This window comes from Schistocerca nitens, chromosome 2 (assembly GCF_023898315.1).
Source record: "Schistocerca nitens isolate TAMUIC-IGC-003100 chromosome 2, iqSchNite1.1, whole genome shotgun sequence".
In the NCBI taxonomy this organism is placed as follows: Eukaryota; Metazoa; Arthropoda; class Insecta; order Orthoptera; family Acrididae; genus Schistocerca; species Schistocerca nitens.
In genome coordinates, this window is record NC_064615.1 from 804,701,445 (window position 1) to 804,721,767 (window position 20,323).

Here is a 20,323-nt window from a genome sequence, read left to right on the forward strand (position 1 = left end):
GCGTGGTTCGAAGAGCAGCAGGATGAGTTCACCGCATTCTTCTGTCCAGTGAACTCTCTGGGTTTAAACCCAATTGAGACCCTGTGCGACCACTTCGGTCAGGCTTTTCGCGCCATGGATCTTCAACTGAGAAAACTAACGCGACAGGCCACGGAACTGGAGATAGGACGGCTCTACATCCCTGTTGGTACCTTCCACACCCTCAATGACTTTCTTCCTGCACGTCTTGCAGTGGTCCGCACTGAAAAGGGTGATCATTCAGGCCTTTGTTAGGTGGTCACATTAATGTCACAGGAGTGTATATGAACGCACTGTAACAAATGAGGAGAAAGCTATAAGAAATTCCAGGAATATGCACATCTTTCTGAAACCGACAGATCAGGTAACAAAATAAAATCAATATGGAATATAATTGAAAGACGGGCAGAGAAAGAGGCCATACAGGATGACACTAGTTCTGTTATAGAGAATGGGATCATTGTAAAAGGCAGTTCATTTGTATAAGATATTTTTGATAATTACTTTCTAAAAATGGGTGAGAGAATTGGTTGCAACAGTAGAAAAACAAAACAAAACACTTAAGAATCAGTACAGGGACATTTAATAAAATAAAAATTACTCTCACATCCCTGTCTGAAATAAGGAAACCATCATGACTCCAAAATGTAAAAGTTCATATGGGGTGGGTAATATCTCGAATAAAACACTGAAAAATTGAGGCCCTGTAATATGTAATGTTCTTAGTCACTTACGTATTGCAGAATAAACTCAGGGTATTTTCTCAGAAAGATTGAAATATGCCGTCGTTAGGACTCATTGTAAAAAGGGTGACACTATGTACGCCAACAACTACCTCCCAGTGTCACTCCTTACATCATTTTCTGTGGTTTAGAGGAAGTAATGTACTCGAGGGTTGTCACCCAGCTGCGTAGAAACGGGCTACTTCACGAATCACAATTTGGAATTCAAAAGTGTGCTTCTACTCAGTTAGCTAATTATACACTTACCAAGCACATAATAAAATTTGTAACTGATAACGTTTCACGAGCTGATATCTTCCGTGACTTATCGAGGGCATTCGAGTAAGTCAATGATAATATTATATTAGAGAAGTTAAGTTTTTATGGAATGTGTACTTCAGCAAATGCCTGGTCTAGTTCTTACGTCAGAACTGGAATGCAGAAAGTTATAAAGATACCTTAGGCTGTTTGGCCGACTATTCTCTTGCTTTAGGTCAATGATATTCCATACTATTTTAATCAGGAGGTGTCTCTTGAACCAGTTGGGAATATTAAGCACAGCCCCTTCGTAAATTCATTCACTTATGAAATTTGTTATCAACAGTCCATTTTAGCTTGGAAGTAACGGAGATATTCACAAGTAAAACACTATAAGGAAAATATAAAGGAATTCTTGAGTAGAAATAATTACTCATTTTTAAAGAAAAGCTTGTAAATGGTCAGAATGTAGCAATGGATATATTATTATTTCCAGTTGTAAATTAGCGTTCGATGTTTGTTATGTTGACACGTTCTACATCATCTTGAATTTCATCTATAGAACAAGTACAAGCAACGCTCTAACGAACGAACATCAATGTTTCTTCCCTCTATTACTAACTCATTTGCCCAACTAAGTATTGCAGATGCATTCGATTCCACCATCTTCCGCCGATGCCTGGAAACTCCACGAGAATAATCTGAGAGAAGTGTCAGTATGCAGCAGAGATAGTATTGCATTTCTTCCACGTGTTAACTGATTCATCAGTCTTACGGATGTCTTAGGCTTACCAGAAGTCAGTAGTGGCCAAGGAGGTCGCAACATGTCTTTTAATTTGTTGTGGTAAATATTACTAAAACCTTTGCCTAAACGAAGAATGGGCCAAATCAGTTGTTTATGAACTAATACTGAAATGATTTAACTTCTCTCTCCCTATTGTGGAAGCTCTCACATTCTTCATTTTGTGTAGATTATTATGAGTAAGCGACTTGCCGACCACGCATCCATTAAAAGCTCGCCTGTATGTTTTACTATGTTTTGTCCAACAGTCTACAGTCATGGCTCGTTATTGTAATCCCCTTTTTCTGTTAAAAGCAGTTTTGCTCCACGAGTGCAGCTGAGTCTGCTCAGCTCTCTGGTTTCCCCCACCACTATGTTGTCCCGAACACGTGTGTGAGTGGGACAGCTATACGCAAAAGGCTGCGCATGCAGGAACTTGGGAAGACATGTTTGCAACACAATGCGACTGCTTGCAAGAGGCGATTATCGCAGCACAGTTTTTTAACCAATGTTTATATTCAACTTTTTAAGTTTTGCTGAAGCAGTAATTTTTAAATACAGGCATTTGACATAACGTGTGATGTTTATAAATTTATATACATTTCGATTTTAGAATATGTAATACATATCTGAAACTATGATTCCTGATACTCAAACATATTAAAATCTCTTAAACAATAAATATGGTGAGTCTTTGTCAGTCTTACAACAGAAAAAATTTCTCATACTTGTGTTGAACCAAACATTGAAATAACTTTAGTGGCTTGTCTGTACAGTGAAGACATTGCTCCTGGGATACTATTTTGTACAAATCTTGTAAATTCCTGTATTGAACAAACAGATCCCTGATTTGGGTGCTACCCTGCACATCTGTTAGCTTAAATTGGAAGTAATGTGGTACATTAGCAGACAAAAGCGCGAACGGTCTAACAGTTAAATCTAAATCCGTCTCTAGGCGTGCAGTGTCTTGGAATCTATTTGAGAAATCATAATGAAATGTTTCACTTACTGAAGCACAGTCTGTCATGTCTGGTCCGAGACGACTGGCTTGAGTTACGGGAAGTGTTCCATGTCATAAACGTGAAGCTGATTTTTCTATGGGCTTACTTTTTGTATTATAGCATCAGTCTTGTCAGCCACGTCTGTCATATGATTCTCCCCTTGCGTTAGAACACTAAACGAATTCAAATAATTTCTGATGCCAACAATAACAGATTTTATCACTACTCTGCTCACATTTGGCAACGGCCTTACCGCAGAGGATACACCAGTACCCGTCAGATCACCACAGTTAAGCGCTGTTGGGCGTGGCCGGCACTTAGATGGGTGACCATCCGGGCCGCCTTTAGGTTGCCATTTTTCGGGGTGCAGTCAGCCTCGTGATGCCAATTGAGGAGCTACTCGACCGAATAGTAGCGGCTCCCGTCGAAGAAAACAATCGTAACGACTGGGAGAGCGGTGTGCTGACCACACGCCCCTCTTATCTGCATCCTCAGCTGAGAATGACACGGCGGTCGGATGGTCCCGGTGGGCCACTTGTGGCCTGAGGACGCAGTGCTACTTACATTTAACTAAGTTTTATTCCCTAATGGCCGCCTTCAGTTCAGCCAGCGTTCACTGTCGTTCGTCAGAAGATAAGTGCGTCGTATCTTCTTTGTGGCTGGCGTTTTAATGACGTTCCAAGCAGTGCTTTTCCAGCTCATAAGACTGCGATGGCTTTTTAAGTGCTTTAGATGGCCTTTAAATGATGCGGAAAGTAAGGCCATTCCCATTCAGCATTGAACAATGTGCCTTCTCCACTTTTCTTTTTTGGACAAATGAGTCGACGCCGTAGTATTCCTAGTGCACAACGTAAATCTAATTTATCAGAAGTAGTATTCTCAGCGGACCGTTTGGCGCCTGGCAAGGCGACTGCTTTGCTGTGGCAACGTCCGGCTGCAGCCTTCACTATCCCATTCCTCCTCACCCCTCACCCCCCAGCCGCACTCACCACTGTGTTTCAACTTCACTATTCTAGAGCCTCATCAATAACCTTTAGAAATGCCTTAAACAGCACAGTTTGTAGCTGTCTCATAATGTTTTATACTGCACAAAGTTCTTTATCTATGCATATGATGTAACTGAAGAGTCTTTGTTTTCCCTTGCAGTTATTCCACTTTACTGTTCCTTCCATCATCAAGTTAGGTAAGAGATGTCCCAGAAATAGCTACACTCACATGAAAACTTGTTTCAACGACAAAGCTTACAAAATTGTTAGAATATTGCGATCTGGACGATTAAAGGGTTTTTATATAAAGAGTCTTTAATGTGTACATTTGTTGAGAACAGTATCCTTAAAAAAAAACCTCGTATCAGTTCACTATGTCTGTTCCAGACGCAACAGCGCAGTGCAACTGTCGTTATGGCGTTCATGTGATACCAAAGGTGTTAGGGACTTGACATGCAGGGACCATAGGAACTATTCGACTAGTCTACGTTGGCCAACAGCCTGATTAGGATACCGAATGTTCAACCACTCTTGCTCCATCATATTAAAAACATACAGAGAAGGTGCTATCCAAATGTCAAAATCCGTCGTCAACTCACTGAAGAAGGAAGTAGTGAGCCTGACCCCCTACAGACCACACCAAATCATAAATTCTCAGCACCCTCTGACTAGCAACATCTTATCGGTGGCGACTGTCCATGCCCCACTATCGTATTTTTTACGATTTAATAAAGTATAGGTGATGGTGATGGTACAGGGTATAGCACTAGGCTCCAGCTCTGGAGGTCCCAAGTCCAACCATGGGTAGGAGTGGGATTTTTCTTCATTCCAGGTCCACTCAGCCTGTTGTCAAACTGACTACTGGCCGTCTTCATCTTTCCCTGCCGGCCGTGGTGGCTGAGCGGTTCTAGGCGCTTCAGTCCGGAACCGCGCGACTGCTACGGTCGCAGGTTCGGATCCTGCCTCGGGCATGGATGTGTGTGATGTCCTTAGGTTAGTTAGGTCTAAGTAATTCTAAGTTCTACGCGAGCTGATGACCCCAGATGTTAAGTCCCATAGTGCTCAGAGCCACTTGAACCATCTTTCCCTGGGCAGGGCGATGAGCTCGCCACCCTCCCTCTCCTCATGCCAAGGCGAACGAGAGGCTGTACTTCAACTGCAGTCAGGTTAGAATACCACAGATTGAGCACTACAAATTTTACTTTTTTTTTAACTAAGTCTAAGTAACACGTCACAACTGTAGCTAATAGTTGCGTAATGTACAAAAGCGAGATCATCTTTTGACATTGCATCATTAGTGATCACAGGTGTGACCCATCTCTGTGCAATTTAAACTTCAAATGGTTCAAGTGGCTCTGAGCACTATGGGACTTAACATCTGAAGTCATCAGCTCCCGTAGAACTTAGAATTACTTAAACCTAACCAACCTAAGGACATTACACATATCCATGCCCGAGGCAGGATTCGAACCTGCGACCGTAGCAGTCACGCGGTTCCGGACTGAAGCGCCTAGAACCGCTCGGCGACCGCGGCCGGCTGGACTTCAGATCTGAAAATGTTTCCATTGGATCAAAACTAGCTATGATTCTTTTATACTCGTGGACTAGATATTCAATACATTCATTAAAATGCGAAAAAGTAACGGATTTTCTGTGTACGTAAACACTGCATTGGCAGCCACGTCCCTGTGATTCATGAGCATACTCTTGTGTGAGTTCAGTGTTCCATTTAAGAAAAACATGCCTATGAGCTGACCGTTTACTATCCCACACCACACGTTCACACTCCATGGACGCTGATGTTCCACCTGAAGAATCAAACGGGGATTGCGACAGACGAATAGAGCATGTTTCGGCGGTTTACCCGGCCATGATTGGTAAACGTGGCTTCATCACTAAAAAAGATATGAATTACATCTGGAGTATCCTTTCTTAATTCCCATGTACAGGAATTAACACGATTCTCATAATCGCTTCCACGCAGATCTTGATGGAGAAAGATGTGATAGGAATGGAACCCATGTCAATGGAGAATGACACTTCCTCGTGGGATTGCGCGGGAGCTAACGCTCGAATCAACTGTAACAACAGCAAGAACATTAATTTCTCATTCTTCTGTCGTTACTTGTTTCCTTCTCTTACGTTGTCTGGTTACTACATTACCACTTTCACGTAAATGGTTGAAGCGGTTGATAAATAGTTGCCGAGATGGTTGATATTTGTTGGGATATCTTCCCTCATACTTCGTACATTCTCCATACACCATAAGCATGTCGGCTTTTTCTATATTGGTAAATTCCATCGTCCACTCGCGATCTATTGCTTGGACTGTTACACACTAACTGACTATCAAGTCGCAATGCACTCAAGGAATACACAAGCGCACTGTGAACAAACATAACAACATCGACCCAGGTTGAATAGCTTACACAAACGTCGGTGTCGAAACTTCATCTGGAAACGATTTGTACTAGAATCCTGCAACAAACACCACTGACGTTCTAATTTACCCTACTTTTAGTTTGTTAATGTCAATAGGTATTTTTCCATTCCAAAAATGTTTGTTTGCACAAAAAGTACACTTTCTATTATAGCAATTTACTGGCGAACAATACGAGCCCCTGGCTACCAATTAATTCTGTAAAAACCACATATCAATAGCACTTTCCATTTCCACAATATCTGAAGTGCAAGTTTTAGGTGATTCACCCTGGATATCGACATTTTTTATGTGTCACTAGGTTGTGCTACGTCGATTAGTCTTCCTATAAATGCCATATCAAAATATAAGATATAACTTTGCTCCCAATTTTATTTTATAAAATCAAAATAATTTCAGTTTTGGAAAATTCATTTAATTTTTAGTTGGTGAACTACTTTACCAGCGTTTTTGCTATTCTCTCAGACATAAAGGGGTGAGACAGCGAGACTCTGCACAGCCGGGGTGCTTTTGCTCCGAAATTTGGTGGACCCAATCGAACTGAGTCGCCCCGCCACCATGCTTGGCGCAAAGAAGCAGACCAAGCGACTGGCCACTGCTCCACCCCATTATCATTGTTTGTTAAGGTGCGTTTCGTGTGACAACAACGAGGAATTCCTGCAGCGTTCCCCCATTTTCTCGTGTGATAAGCGATATTCTCGTTTTTCACTCCGGTAACAGTATTGATTCGTCCTCTCCATATAGTGTTTTTTCTGGAAGTGTCCTAGAGAGTTGTGGTATGGTCATTCATCCGTTGTAAATGTCACTTACCTCCTGGCCGCCGTTGGTACTAACGGGCGCACAGTTTGCTGATTCTGCGAAAATACGTTGCAGTGGCGGTAGCACGATCCATATTCCGACCACTGTGTTCGCACTTACTTTCCTCGCAACTTGTGTTGCTTAAATTGGTTATAAGTTGTGGGATCCTTTGTATCATTAACTTTGATTTTGTGAGCAGCACAGATGAGCAGATTTTGTTGTGCTTTCTCTATACAGTCTTCCACTCTTTTTGGTACCTCCCCATAGTTTTAGCGTCACTGTGATTTGATTTGAGTTTTAGTGAATTTTATTCTTTCTAAACTTTTATTGTGATTTTTTGTCCCCATTACAGCAAATAAACATTTGTTAACCTCTTTCCTGGCTTACATTACAAGATCCTTTGCATTGTTGTACAATTTTTACATGGTTAGCCGACTCACTAATTGATGTGTACGAGTCGTTCGGGTAGAACGGATCGCACACGTCGTATCAGATCCTCTGAGGTGGATAGAGGAACTATGACAGTGCAAACAAACTAGTGACACACATATGTACACTTCATTGTGCTGCGATACTTAATTAAAATTGTACAGCAGCTTATTAAATGTGCTTGCAGACAGATGCACTTAAGCAGTAGCCTGTCAAGGCTGTATTACTGAGTACAATGTCGACAAGAATACGTCCGTCCTGGGCGCTACACTGTCAATCACCGTAGTATACTTCTGTCCCTAGGCGAAGGCTGTCAGCAGCTCCGCCAGTAGAGTAAGTCTCGCAGGCTGATCACTACAAACTGTAGCTATGAACAGCAACAATGGGACTCTGTACTAGAACTGTCGTACGCCAACGCTGAACGTGAACCATCCGTCGCTGCCTATGGGCGCCGCTTATCACGACGCGGTAGTCCATCTCATTGGCCGCAGATGGAGGTTGCTGATTGGGTCGTGCTTGTGGTCGATGGCGAACTACAAAGCGCCGTCCTTGGCGCCAGTCGGAAACTGTCTCAGCATCACAGCTCTAGTTATGTCCATTGGCGAGGACACAACACTAATAACAAAAATAACCCAGTGCGCACCTAAGCTTGTTGTTCCCACCGTGACAGTGATATCGTTGCGCACACTGGCCAAACTCGACAACCAGTCATATTAAGAAATCAGTGAAAAGCAAAAGCATGGCATTTGCGCGTCTTGTATGATCATAGAGTCAGACACCACTGGTTTACTAACAGAAATTTAATTATGAAGCACACCTACATAATATCGTGTAGGGTCCCAACGAGCACACAGGAACAGCACGTTGCAGGGCATCCCACATATCCTCCATAATGTTCCTGTCTGCGGAATTTGGTAGCCAGCGGAATGTTTAAACTCAGAAGAGTGTTCCTAGAGAAACTCTGTAGCAATTCTGTACCTACGGGTCGTCGCATTGTCCTGCTGTAATTGCCCAAGTCCGTTGAAATGCACAGTGAACATGAACGGATGCAGGTGATCAGACAGGATGCTTACGTACATACGAGGGTTGGAACTTAAATAGTGGCAACTTTTTATTCACAACAGATACAAAAGAATTACATGTTTGCACCTGTTACTGTCCTTGAAAGTAGTCACCAGCGTTGTGTAGAACCCATTGCCAGCGATATGGAAAGGCGTAGTATACCGTTGGCAGAGCCTGTTCTGTTGATGGTGCGATGGAGCGGTCTACTGCCTATCGAATCTCTGGAACAGTTCTGAAGCGAATGCCACGAAGTGGTTCCTTCATCTTCGGATCAAATCAAAGTCACAAGGACTTAAGTCCGGGGAGTATGGTGGATGGTACATTACTTCCCAGTCTTATCGACCGAACAGAGCAGCCACAGCTTGCGCTGTATGCGCCCGCGCATTGTAGTGAAAAATGATCGGTGGGTTGCGCAGAAAGTGTCGCCGCTTCTTTCGCAAAGCTGGTCGCAGATGATGCTCCAATAACGAAAAGTAATACGACTTAAGTCCTTGTGATTTTGATGTATTTCCGAAGATGAAGGAACCATTTCGTGGCATTCGCTTCAGAACTGTTCCAGAGATTCGACAGGCAGTAGACCGCTCCATTCGCACCATCAACAGAACAGGCTATGCTAACGGTATACGACGCCTTCCACGTCACTGGCCACGGGTTCTTCACAACGCTTGTGACTACTTTGAAGGAAAGTAACAGGTGCAAACATGTAACTCTTTTGTATCGGCTGTGAGTAAATAGTTGTCACTATTTAAGTTCCAACCCTCGTATCACCTGTAAAAGTCGTATCTACACGGTTCACGGGTACCATATGAATCCAACTGCACACGCCCCACGCATTTGCAGTGCTTGAACAGTTCCCTGCTGACATGCAGGGTCCATAGCCGTACACGTCCATCCACTCAATACAATTTGAAACGAGACTCGTCCGACCAGGCAAATGTTTCCAGTCATCAACAGTACAACGTACGAAGATGTTAACAGGAATAATCTTCGCGATAACTTCATCAACATCATCGGTCCCTGGTTTGATCCCCATACTACTAAAACTTTGATAAAAATCATCAGCAATGGCGGCCAAAGACTTCCAGCATACGAAGTCATCCTCATTCCGCCAACAGCCTTGTCAAACAGGGCAGAGGAGCGAACAGAGGTTCAGGACACTCTCTTGCCCTTGGCTTTGAAAACTGTCTCTAAAAGATGGAAGAATCAGCAATGATCAACGGCGTGAGGATGTAGAAGGCAATGGAAACCACTGCATTAGAAACACATAAGTCGTTTTCACAGGACATGTAGCCTGTAATTGAAAAAGTATCATGATACTCTCTCCATTGGCAAAGCATTCCAGACTAGTCCCCCATTCGGATCTTAGGGAGGGGACTGACAAAGGAGAGGTAACCATAAGAAAATGATTAAATAACCAACGACTAAGGATAACATTCTATGAACCAGGGCGTGGAATGTCAGAAGTCTGAATGTGGTAGAGAAGCTAAAAAAACCTAAAAAGGGAAATGCTAAGGCTCACTCTACATACAGTGGGGGTTAGTGAAGAGAAATGGAAAGAAGACAAGGATTTGTGGTCAGATGAGCGTAGGGTAATATCGACAGCAGCAGAAAATGGAATAATGGGAGTAGGATTCGCTATGAATTGCGAGGTAGGGTATAGAGTGAGTTACCCATGTCAGTGATAAAGTTGTTCTCATCAGAATCAACAGCAAACTAACACCAACACAATATTTCAGGTATACATACCAACCTCGAAAGCCGAAGATGAAGAGGTAGAGTAAGCGCACGAGGATACTGAACAGGTAATTCAGTACGCAGAGGAGGTTGGAAATCTATTAGTGATGGGGGACTGGAATGTGGTTGCAGGGGAAAGAGTAGAAGAAAAAGTTATGGGAGAATATGGGGTTGGTATTAGGAATGAGAGAGGAGAGGTAATAGCGAATAATCTGTTCAAGAATCACAAGAGGAGAAATTATACTTGGAAAAGGCCGGAAGATACGGAAAGATTTCAGTTAGATCATATCATGGTCAGGCAGAGACTCAGAAGTCAAATATTAGATTGTAAGATGTATCCAGGAGCAGATATGAGACTCAAGAGTCTAGTTTAAGAGACCAGTCTGGAAGAATAAACGTGTAAGGAAGTGGGATACGAAAGTACTAAAGAATGACATCCGCTTGCAGTTCTCGGAGGCTGTAGATATTGTGATATGGAATAGCTCGGTAGGCAGTTCAGTTGAATAGGAATGAACATCTCCAAAAAGTGGCCATCCCGGAAGTTGGAAAAAAACCATAGATACAAAGAAGTTAACTACTCTGAGATGAAGAGGTTGGCATAGAAGAGGAATTCATGGCGGGCCACATCAAACCAGTCAAAAGGCTGATGACTCAAAAAAAAGTGTTCTCGACCTGTTTCGCATCCTTGAGGATCTTCTCACTATGCATTGATAACTCATATGAAAAAAGATGTATTTTCGTTTTATTACCTGTTTTGCATCATTGATCTTCTCACTATGCACCTATGGTACAAAGAGTATATGTAACCTACTCCACGAGGTTATAATATGTGCTTTTGTAGTGCAAGAAATAAGCAACAAAAAGTTAGTTATGCTTCATTGTGGTCAAATTTATTTTATAATAAAATAGTCACATATAGCACAGATCAGTATAGGAGAGATGCAGCCGGTGTTTTCTAAACTGCACCAGGGAGCTTGCAAGTGGGGCAGTTGCCGCAGACGCCGCCAGGTTTTGAGAGGTAGCCTCCCTGGAGGGTGCATGCCGTCTCGTTGACTGGTGGGCACACGAACAAGCACACGATGCTCTGTCTGGCCACGTCCAGAGGAGATGCTTCTTGCTGTAGCATCAACTCTCCAGACCCCACCAGCACCAGCACCAGCGCCGAGATCGCCAACACCTGTCGAAAGCAGAAGGCAAAGCACTGTACTACAAACACACCGCATATCTTGTGTTCGCTGCTCGGAGGGGTAGCAGATTGTTACTGTCTCTGTCTCCTCCCCTCCCCTCCCCCCCCCCCCCAACCCCTACCCCTGCGAAATATAACTTGCGACAATCCACACTTTTAACGTGTATCTCCATTCGTTTACAGTGAACTCTAGCAAGTGGATGAGTTACGTTTCCCCAGGTACCTGCTCGTGAGTTAATACAGGAGAGTCAGTCAATGTTTCTAAAAAGTCATGTTTTTGAGAAGGGTAAACTACCCATTTACCTTAACATCCCCAAATAATATTTGTACAGAAGTAAAATAAAAAATGCTTGAAGCAAATGTTGTTTAGCTAACCAGCAAGACTGCTTTTCTTCTACGTTTATTCGTCACGAAGGTATGAACGGAAGTACGTTTTTTTAAATAGTAAACTACACTACTGGCCATTACAATTTCTACACCACGAAGATGACGCGCTACAGACGCGAAATTTAACCGACAGGAAGAAGATGCTGTGATATGCAAATGATTAGCTTTTCAGAACATTCACACAAGGTTGGCGCCGGTGGCGACACCTACAAATTGCTGACATGAGGAAAGTTTCCAACAGATTTCTCATACACAAACAGCAGTTGACCGGCGTTGCCTGGTGAAACGTTTTGTGATGCTCGTTTAAGGAGGAGAAATGCGTACCATCACGTTTCCGGCTTTGATAAAGGTCGGATTGTAACCTATCGCGATTGCGGTTTATCGTATCGCGACATTGCCGCTTGCGTTGGTCGAGATCCAATGACTGTTAGCAGAATATGGAATCGGTGGGTTCAGGAGGGTAATACGTAACGCCGTGCTGGATCCCAACGGCCTCGTATCACTAGCAGTCGAGATGACAGGCATCTTATCCGCATGGCTGTAACGGATCGTGCAGCCTTGTCTCGATCCCTGAGTCAACGTTTGCAAGACAACAACCATTTGCACGAACAGTTCGACGACGTTTGCAGCAGCATAGATTATCAGCTCGGAGGCCATGGCTGCGGTTACCCTTGACGCTGCATCACATCAGGAGCGCCTGCGATGGTGAACTCAACGACGAACCTGGGTGCACGAATGGCAAAACGTCATTTTTTCGGATGAATGCAGGTTCTGTTTACAGCATCATGATGGTCGAATCCGTGTTTGGCGACATCGCGGTGAACGCACATTGGAAGCGAGTATTCGTCATTGCCATACTGGCGTATTAGCGGGCGTGATGGCATGGGGTGCCATTGGTTACACGTCTCGGTCATCTCTTGTTCGCATTGACGGCACTTTGAACAGTGGACGTTACATTTTAGATGTATTACGACCCGACGCTCTACCCTTCATTCGATCCCTGCGAACCCTACATTTCAGCAGGATAGTGTTGAAATAAATAAAGGCCCGTACAGGTTCTGTATGGGCCTTTCTGGATACAGAAAATGTTCGACTGCTGCCCTGGCCAGCACATTCTCCAGATCTCTCACCAACTGAAAACGTCTGGTCAATGGTGGCCGAGCAAGTGGCTCGTCACAATACGCCAGTCACTACTCTTGATGAACTGTGGTATCGTGTTGAAGCTGCATGGACAGCTGTAGCTGTACACGCCATCCAAGCTCTGTTTGACTCAATGCCCAGGCGTACCAAGACCGTTATTACGGCCGGAGGTGGTTGTTCTGGGTACTAATTTCTCTGAATCTATGCACCCAAATTGCGTGATATTGTAATCACATGTCAGTTCTAGTATAATATATTTGTCAAATGAATACCCCTTTATCATCTGCATTTCTTCTTTGTGTACCAATTTTAATGGCCAGTAGTGGATTTCACTAAATCAGATTTTACTTCTCACAATTTGGTACAAGAGCTTTGCTTACATATACAGTTCCAGTTTGGTGTGCTATGAATTACTACGAACTTGCGCTATAATAACGTTGACAGAGTTTATTTTATTTACCATGTTAACAAAGATCGCCCGGTAATTGTTGATACAATGGCGCCCTTCCACCACAGCTACAAGGGGCGTTCAGTAAGTTATGCAACACGATTTTTCCTGAAAATATGTTTTATTCAGGATTACAATACACCATGTTATTCCCCACTCTTCTGTCTACAGAAGCCTACTTATCTACGTTCAATGCAACGGCCTTACGCCACCTAACTGTGACGACCTGTCTGCCCGCATGGTGCCATTCCATTGGTCGACGTCGGAGCCAACGTCTTGCTCCGCCAATAACATCCCCGTCATCCACGAACTGCTTCCCGCGCAGTGCATCCTTCATTGGGCCAAACAGATGGACGCCGTAAGGTGCGCGATCCGGGATGTAGGGTGGTTGACGAAGAACAGTCAAATGGAGTTTTGTGAGCTCCTCTCGGATGCGGAGACTTCCGCGAGTCCTTGCGTTGTCATGGCGATTGAGAAGTTCGTTTACATTTTTGAGGCGACGAACACGCTTGTTCCTAAGGGTAGCATAATAAGCTTCAGAGTTGATCGTTGCACCATGAGGGAGCATACAAAACGCAGTAATGCCTTCGGAGTACCAGAAGACCGTTTCCTTGAGTTTACCCGCTGAGTGTACGGCTTCGAATTGTGGCACCACTGCATGGATTGTCGTTTTGTTTCCGCTTCGAAGTGATGAACCCATGTTTCATAGCCTGTGACAATGTTCGAAGAAAAATTGTCACGTTCAACTTCGCAACGCACAAGCAATTCAGCACAGACGTTCCTCCCTTGCTTTTTATGGTCTTCTGTTAGGTGTTGAGGACCCGAGCGGGCAAACACCTTTGAGAACACGAACTGGTGGACGAGTATGTCAACATAACCAACACAGACCTTCAATTGTGAGTTGTGCAGCGAGGTGTTTGATTGTGATCTGTCGATCAGTTCGACTGAGAGTGTCTGCACGTTCCAATGTTACAGGAGTCACAGCTGTGTGCGATCGTCCGGCACGCGGAAGATCGGACAGGTCTGCGCGGCCTTCTTGCGATGATGACTTACGCCTCGCCAACGACTCACCATGGGTTTGTTCACTGTAGACATTCTGCAAGCGTCTATGAATATCTGCGATACTCAGGTTTTCCACTAAAAGAACCTCAATTACAGCTCTCTGCTTGGAACGCACCTCCGTAACACATACCATTTTCACTTGTCGGAACATCATGAAATTATAGGAGCTGGAGCGTGAATATTCCACGATGTCCCACAACAAATTCCTCAATTTTTTCAACCGCAAATGGTCAGGAAAAAAAGTGTTGCATTACCTATTGAATGTCCACCACATATACAGACTGCGCGCGTCCTTAATTCTGCTCTGTTAGGGTTTGAAACCAACATCAGAGTCACGTGACGGAGGGTAAGAAGTCAAGTTTCTGTCGCTTCACACTACGCAAAATGGAGCCGGCAGATTAGCGTTATACATGTAGTATTACAGTTTGAATGTGTCAGTATTAAAATGCAAAGGTTACAGTTTTTACATTTGATCTGGTGAAGGGGTAACAAACAGTTTCTAACAGTTTGAGACACTATATTAACATTTCTTTCTTTTTAAAAACGACAGAATTCATGTTTCTGTTGCACTGCAAGTCATTTAACTCGCTACTTTCACAGGAGTACAACACGAAATATCAGTTTGATAGCAAGCATTTATTCTTCTGACGATTTCCTCAATAGTAATTGTGACACGTTTATGTTTTTAGAAGAAATGATATCCATTCCTACTCATGAAGTCGGCTTTTACACAAAATAAATGTTTGTTTTACGACTTTTGCTTAATATCGTACAGACATTGAAATAACATCAACATGAGAAGTTTTATAAGTTAAAAAACGTAGGTTAAACAGAACTCTTGCAAGGAATCAGAAATTAACATTCTGCTGTCTCAAAATATTCATCACTCATCAAACTTTCGATTTGAGGACCAACGTATAAGGGGCAGTCAAATTAAATGACACAGATGGAAAAAAGGTCAGCAATTTTTTTATTTCAAAAATAATCGCCATAGATGTTAACACATTTAGCCCACTGTGAGGCAAGATGGTCAATGCCTTTATGGAAAGGTGTTTGCTGTTGCCCTGCGGAACCATGATTGTACCCAGACGTGCAGCTCTTCGTCCGAAACAAATCGATGACGACGAATGTCTTTCTTCAGACGTGCAACTCTTCTTCCAAAACAAATCGATGACGACGAATGTCTCTCTTCAGGCCTCCAAAAATATGGAAATCCTTGGGATGAGTTCGGGACTGCGTGGAGGATGTGCAAGGGCTTCCCAGCGAAACTTCTGTAATGTACTTGGCAACATGTGGACCCGCCCACATGTTTCGACTAAGCTAGTTTACTTAGCGCTAAGTTCAAGATCGCGTTCAGAGGTTTTTGATTAATTTTCGGTCCATGCTCAATCTGTTTCATTGTATGTTTGTATACCATGTTTGAACGCACTTACGAACCTGTTTTCATGCATGCTTTAATGTTCAACTCATTCGAATGCGCCCGTGAGCTGATTTTCTCCCAATGAAACCCGCAGTGTTAGGTTTGCGCCTTTCTGGCGCTAAGCGCTGCGTGGATAGGGCTTTTCCAACCCAAATGTCCCGATGTTTTACTGCTTGTCATATTCCTATGGGAAATTGTTATATCTGGAAGTTTAAACATGAGAAAGTTACGAGGCATTTCGTTTTCTAGAGAGAGCTATAATAATTTCGAGACAGTCTGCACGAGGCAGTGGCTGCAACGGAGGGCAAACTGTCGTGTCCGTCTACCCGTAATTCGAACGATGGTGAAAACTAAGAGCTCCCTGACCACCTATCAGTTTAAGTGTATTGAGAGTCCAAGTGGGTAATGGTCCAAAAATTTTATTTCACTTTTATAATGGAGATATTTAATTTGTAAACAGTCACTTTCCCTTGCAATATGTATGGAGCCCATGGGAGTCTACCGAGAGGGGTAAATTTTAGTGTTTTGAGTAATTATGTTGCCCATATGATGGTTCAAAAATCAAGATGTACAGCATCTCTTTCGTTGGTGAAACACAATTTTATTAATCGTTACCTTCACATATTACATAGAAATAAAATAACCCCTTTAAAAACACAATAATACATGACGCTGAATAGGATCGCTGCAGTTCGTCAGTACTAAGGGCCAACGCGACCATACAACCGTCCTTGGTTCGGTGTCGCAAGAGGCGTATCGGTTTCTCTAGGCAAAAAGAAGTCCTAGAAAATTGCTGCACAACTAAACACAATATTGATGAGTCAGTAGCGCCTGCTTACAGAGCTATGCTGAAACTGAAACCTTAAAAAGTAACGGTAGTGTACCGACTACCCAACTCAGATATTTTTTGAGATACGAGTTTCTCCCGGCACATATAATGTCTAAATAACTTACGAGAATGATGTCAACAACCGCCGATACTTCGACAGGAACACACCCTGCCATTTTCAAGGCAAAACTGCGGCAAGTAAGCGTACCCGCACTGACTTGTATTTGCAGGTTGGTAGTTGTCACCATCAGTCCCAACGTGAAGGGGTACTTCGTACCTTGGGTCAAAGGGCCCATGTAATTTCGGATCCTGAGAATTCGTAAGCTGAGTGAACCCACCTCGAAGTCACCTTTCGTCGGAATGCTTATAGTGTAAAATAGATCAGACACGCGTTGCGCTAGCGACCAACTGTGCTCCGAGTGAGTGATAATAATACAGAGGTAGCACCGAAGTCTACGGCCTTTTTGCCTTACTCAGGGTCCGCCCCCGGTAGCTGAGTGGTCAGCGTGACAGACTGTCAATCCTAAGGGCCCAGGTTCGATTCCCGGCTGGGTCGGAGATTTTCTCCGCTCAGGGACTGGGTGTTGTGTTGTCCTAATCATCATCATTTCATCCCCATTGACGCGCAGGTCGCCTAAGTGGCGTCAAATCGAAAGACATGCACCAGGCGAACGGTCTACCCGACGGGAGGCCTTAGCCACATGACATTTCCATTTATTTGCCTTACTCAGGGAACATTTCGAACAGGATTGGCAGTATTTTGCAGAAAAATCACGTGAATTGTGCTTTTCGACACCATACAACATCAGGGTCCTTTTATGTTCCGCAAGGGATGATCTTGGTTTGCGCAAGGCGGGTGTCTACCGTATTCCTTGCATGTCCTATCCTGGGTATCAGGACTGTGGAGGACCGGTGTACTGAGCATAAGCGTCACACACACTCACAACAGCCGACAAAATCCGCCACTGCAGGACATTGTCTTGACACCTGTCATCCTAGGGGATGTGACAACACGGAGACCCTGGCATGCACTTCCAGCTGTTGAGATAATGTTATTAAGGAAGTAGTTGAAATTAAATTAGCAAGTACTCTTATAAATAAAGATAGTGGTTTTTAATCAAAGTCTGCATGTAAACCTGCTCTCACCCTTCTCAAAAAAAGTAGAGATGGAGCTAATACTACCTCCCTCATTCGTTATTAATTTTACTATCGATAAGTTCTCACTTCGATCATCTTTGGTTTGCGATTGTGCTAGTGTGTGTGTGTGTTTTAGTCTTCAGGAGTGTGTCTGCAAATCGAGATTTTAAATTCCCTTGCACAGTGATCATTTGCCGCAGTTTTGCGTTGAAAATGGCAGGGTGTGCTCTGCCAAAATATCGGCGGTTGTCGACGACGTTACCCGTCTGCAATTCCGTTACGTTATTTGAACTCAGATACTGTTGTTCGACGTCAGTGGTGCATTTGGCTATTGTAGTTTGTTACGTGACGGAATAAATGACCCTGAAATGCTCGTTTCTGTTGACGAAGCATTGTTGCATTTATTGGAGTACATGGATTAGAAGATATTTATGCAAATAGGTGAAGAAAATCAGCTGATAAATAATCGTTGATACTCATGGCGAAAACCCTTCAGCTGCCTTATTTTGCGCAGTACTACTAGTTTCGATCATAGTCCATTTTCAAGGTTGTGCCTGTTAAGCTTGAAAAGGGTCTATGACCGAAACTAGTAGCACTGGACAAAATACGACAGCTGATGGGTATCACCATAAATTTGAACGTAGGCTAGAACGAATAGCGACATTGGAATTCTAAAAATCCTGCTTCACTGAAATTTCAGTGAAACTTGCAGGGTGACAATTATTGAAACATATAAAAAAAACGTAATTTAGTTACAAACCATAGCGAGCGCACACTTTATTCAACATGTAAACGTCACTTCAGATATTCAGATTTAGGTTATGAGAGTTCGATATGCCTGCCATCATTGGCGTTGATGTGGCACAGACGAATAGCGCAATTCTGCATGCCCCACTGAAGTGTCGAAACATCGATGCTATCGATAATCTCCTGAGTGGCTCTTTTCAACTCAGCAATGTTTTTGGTGTTATTGCTGTACAGTTTGCTTTAATATAGCCCCACAAAAAGGAGTCACATGTGTTCAGATCCGTAGAATATGGCGGCCAATCGAGGCCCTTGCCGGCGGCCTCTGGATATCCCAGAGCCAGAGAACGGTCCTCAAAGCGCTGCTCCAGGACATCACTCTCCTGATTCGATAGGGTCGAGCTACGTTGCGCATCTTGTCGGAATCAGGGTCACTTTGGACAATGGGGATGAAATCATTTTCCAAACCCTTCACTTACCGTTCAGCAGTCCCCATCCCATCAAGGAGTATCACACCTATTATTCCGTGACTGGCCATTGCACACCACACAGTCACCTGTTGAGGGTGAAGAGACTTCTCAATCACGAAATGTGGATTCTCAGTCCCCAAGATGCGCCAATTTTGCTTACTGACGAACCCATCCAAATGAAAGTGGGCTTCTCGCTAAATCAAACCTAACTACGCATACTAATTCCCATCATGCCCCGCGGCCAACTGTGAAGTTTGACAGTCCTAACGCAAACCGTTCAGAAGTGTTGACGCTTTTATTTCATATAGTTCAATAACTATCAGCCTGAAAATGAACGCTTTGTTGCAAGCTGTAACACTACAAAACAAAATAAGCTGTCTAATGATGGAGGTCGGCTGACTGCTTGTAAATAACAGTAGTTTTGACGGATGTCGCAAACACTGTGTGATTAAGAAACCTTTCAGCAGTCGCAGTATCATATCTATGCAGAGCTGTCAACGAGACTTTCTTCCTTTCATGGACGGATCCGTAATACACTCCAGATGGAAACTACGCATTAATTCATGCCAACCACTGACTGTATCCGTACTGCATTTAGTGATTCCACAGGCTCAAACTTTCAGGTGCAGGCAAAGGTAGGCAGGAAGGTTAGGGTTTAACGCTCTGTCGACAATGAGACCTTTACAGGCGGAGTACAATTTTACTTATACTACGATAAAGGCGAGGAAATTCTCTGTGGACTTTTGATGTAGCCATTCAGACACTAACTCGAAGCTATTCAGGGGAACCTATACTGGGGTTACGATCTTGCAGCATGCTGCAGTTGAAAAATAGGCCTGCAACTTGAGTTATAATTTAAGTAAATGGTTGTAGCTCCGTCATAAGTTGCACTAAGAAGTATCTTTTTTAATTCTTAAGTGTGACAAACACAGGTGATGGCTTATGCACAAAAACTGGCTCTGTAGTGGTGATCAAAGCGGCACCATGGCCGACTCAACAACAGTAAAGAGACCACATACGACGGACATCACAGAACGTATCGATACTTCGACTCGTTCCTGAGAAAAAAGACAGACGTAAGGACAGACACACACACAGACACACAGACACACACACACACACACACACACACACACACACACAGAGAGAGAGAGAGAGAGAGAGAGAGACAGACAGACAGACTGGCAAAAAAGCTATTTCTTAAGGGTCCCATTTTTACAGACTGACGCAAGGAAACCTGAAAGTCAAGAATAAGGGCGCACCAAATAATA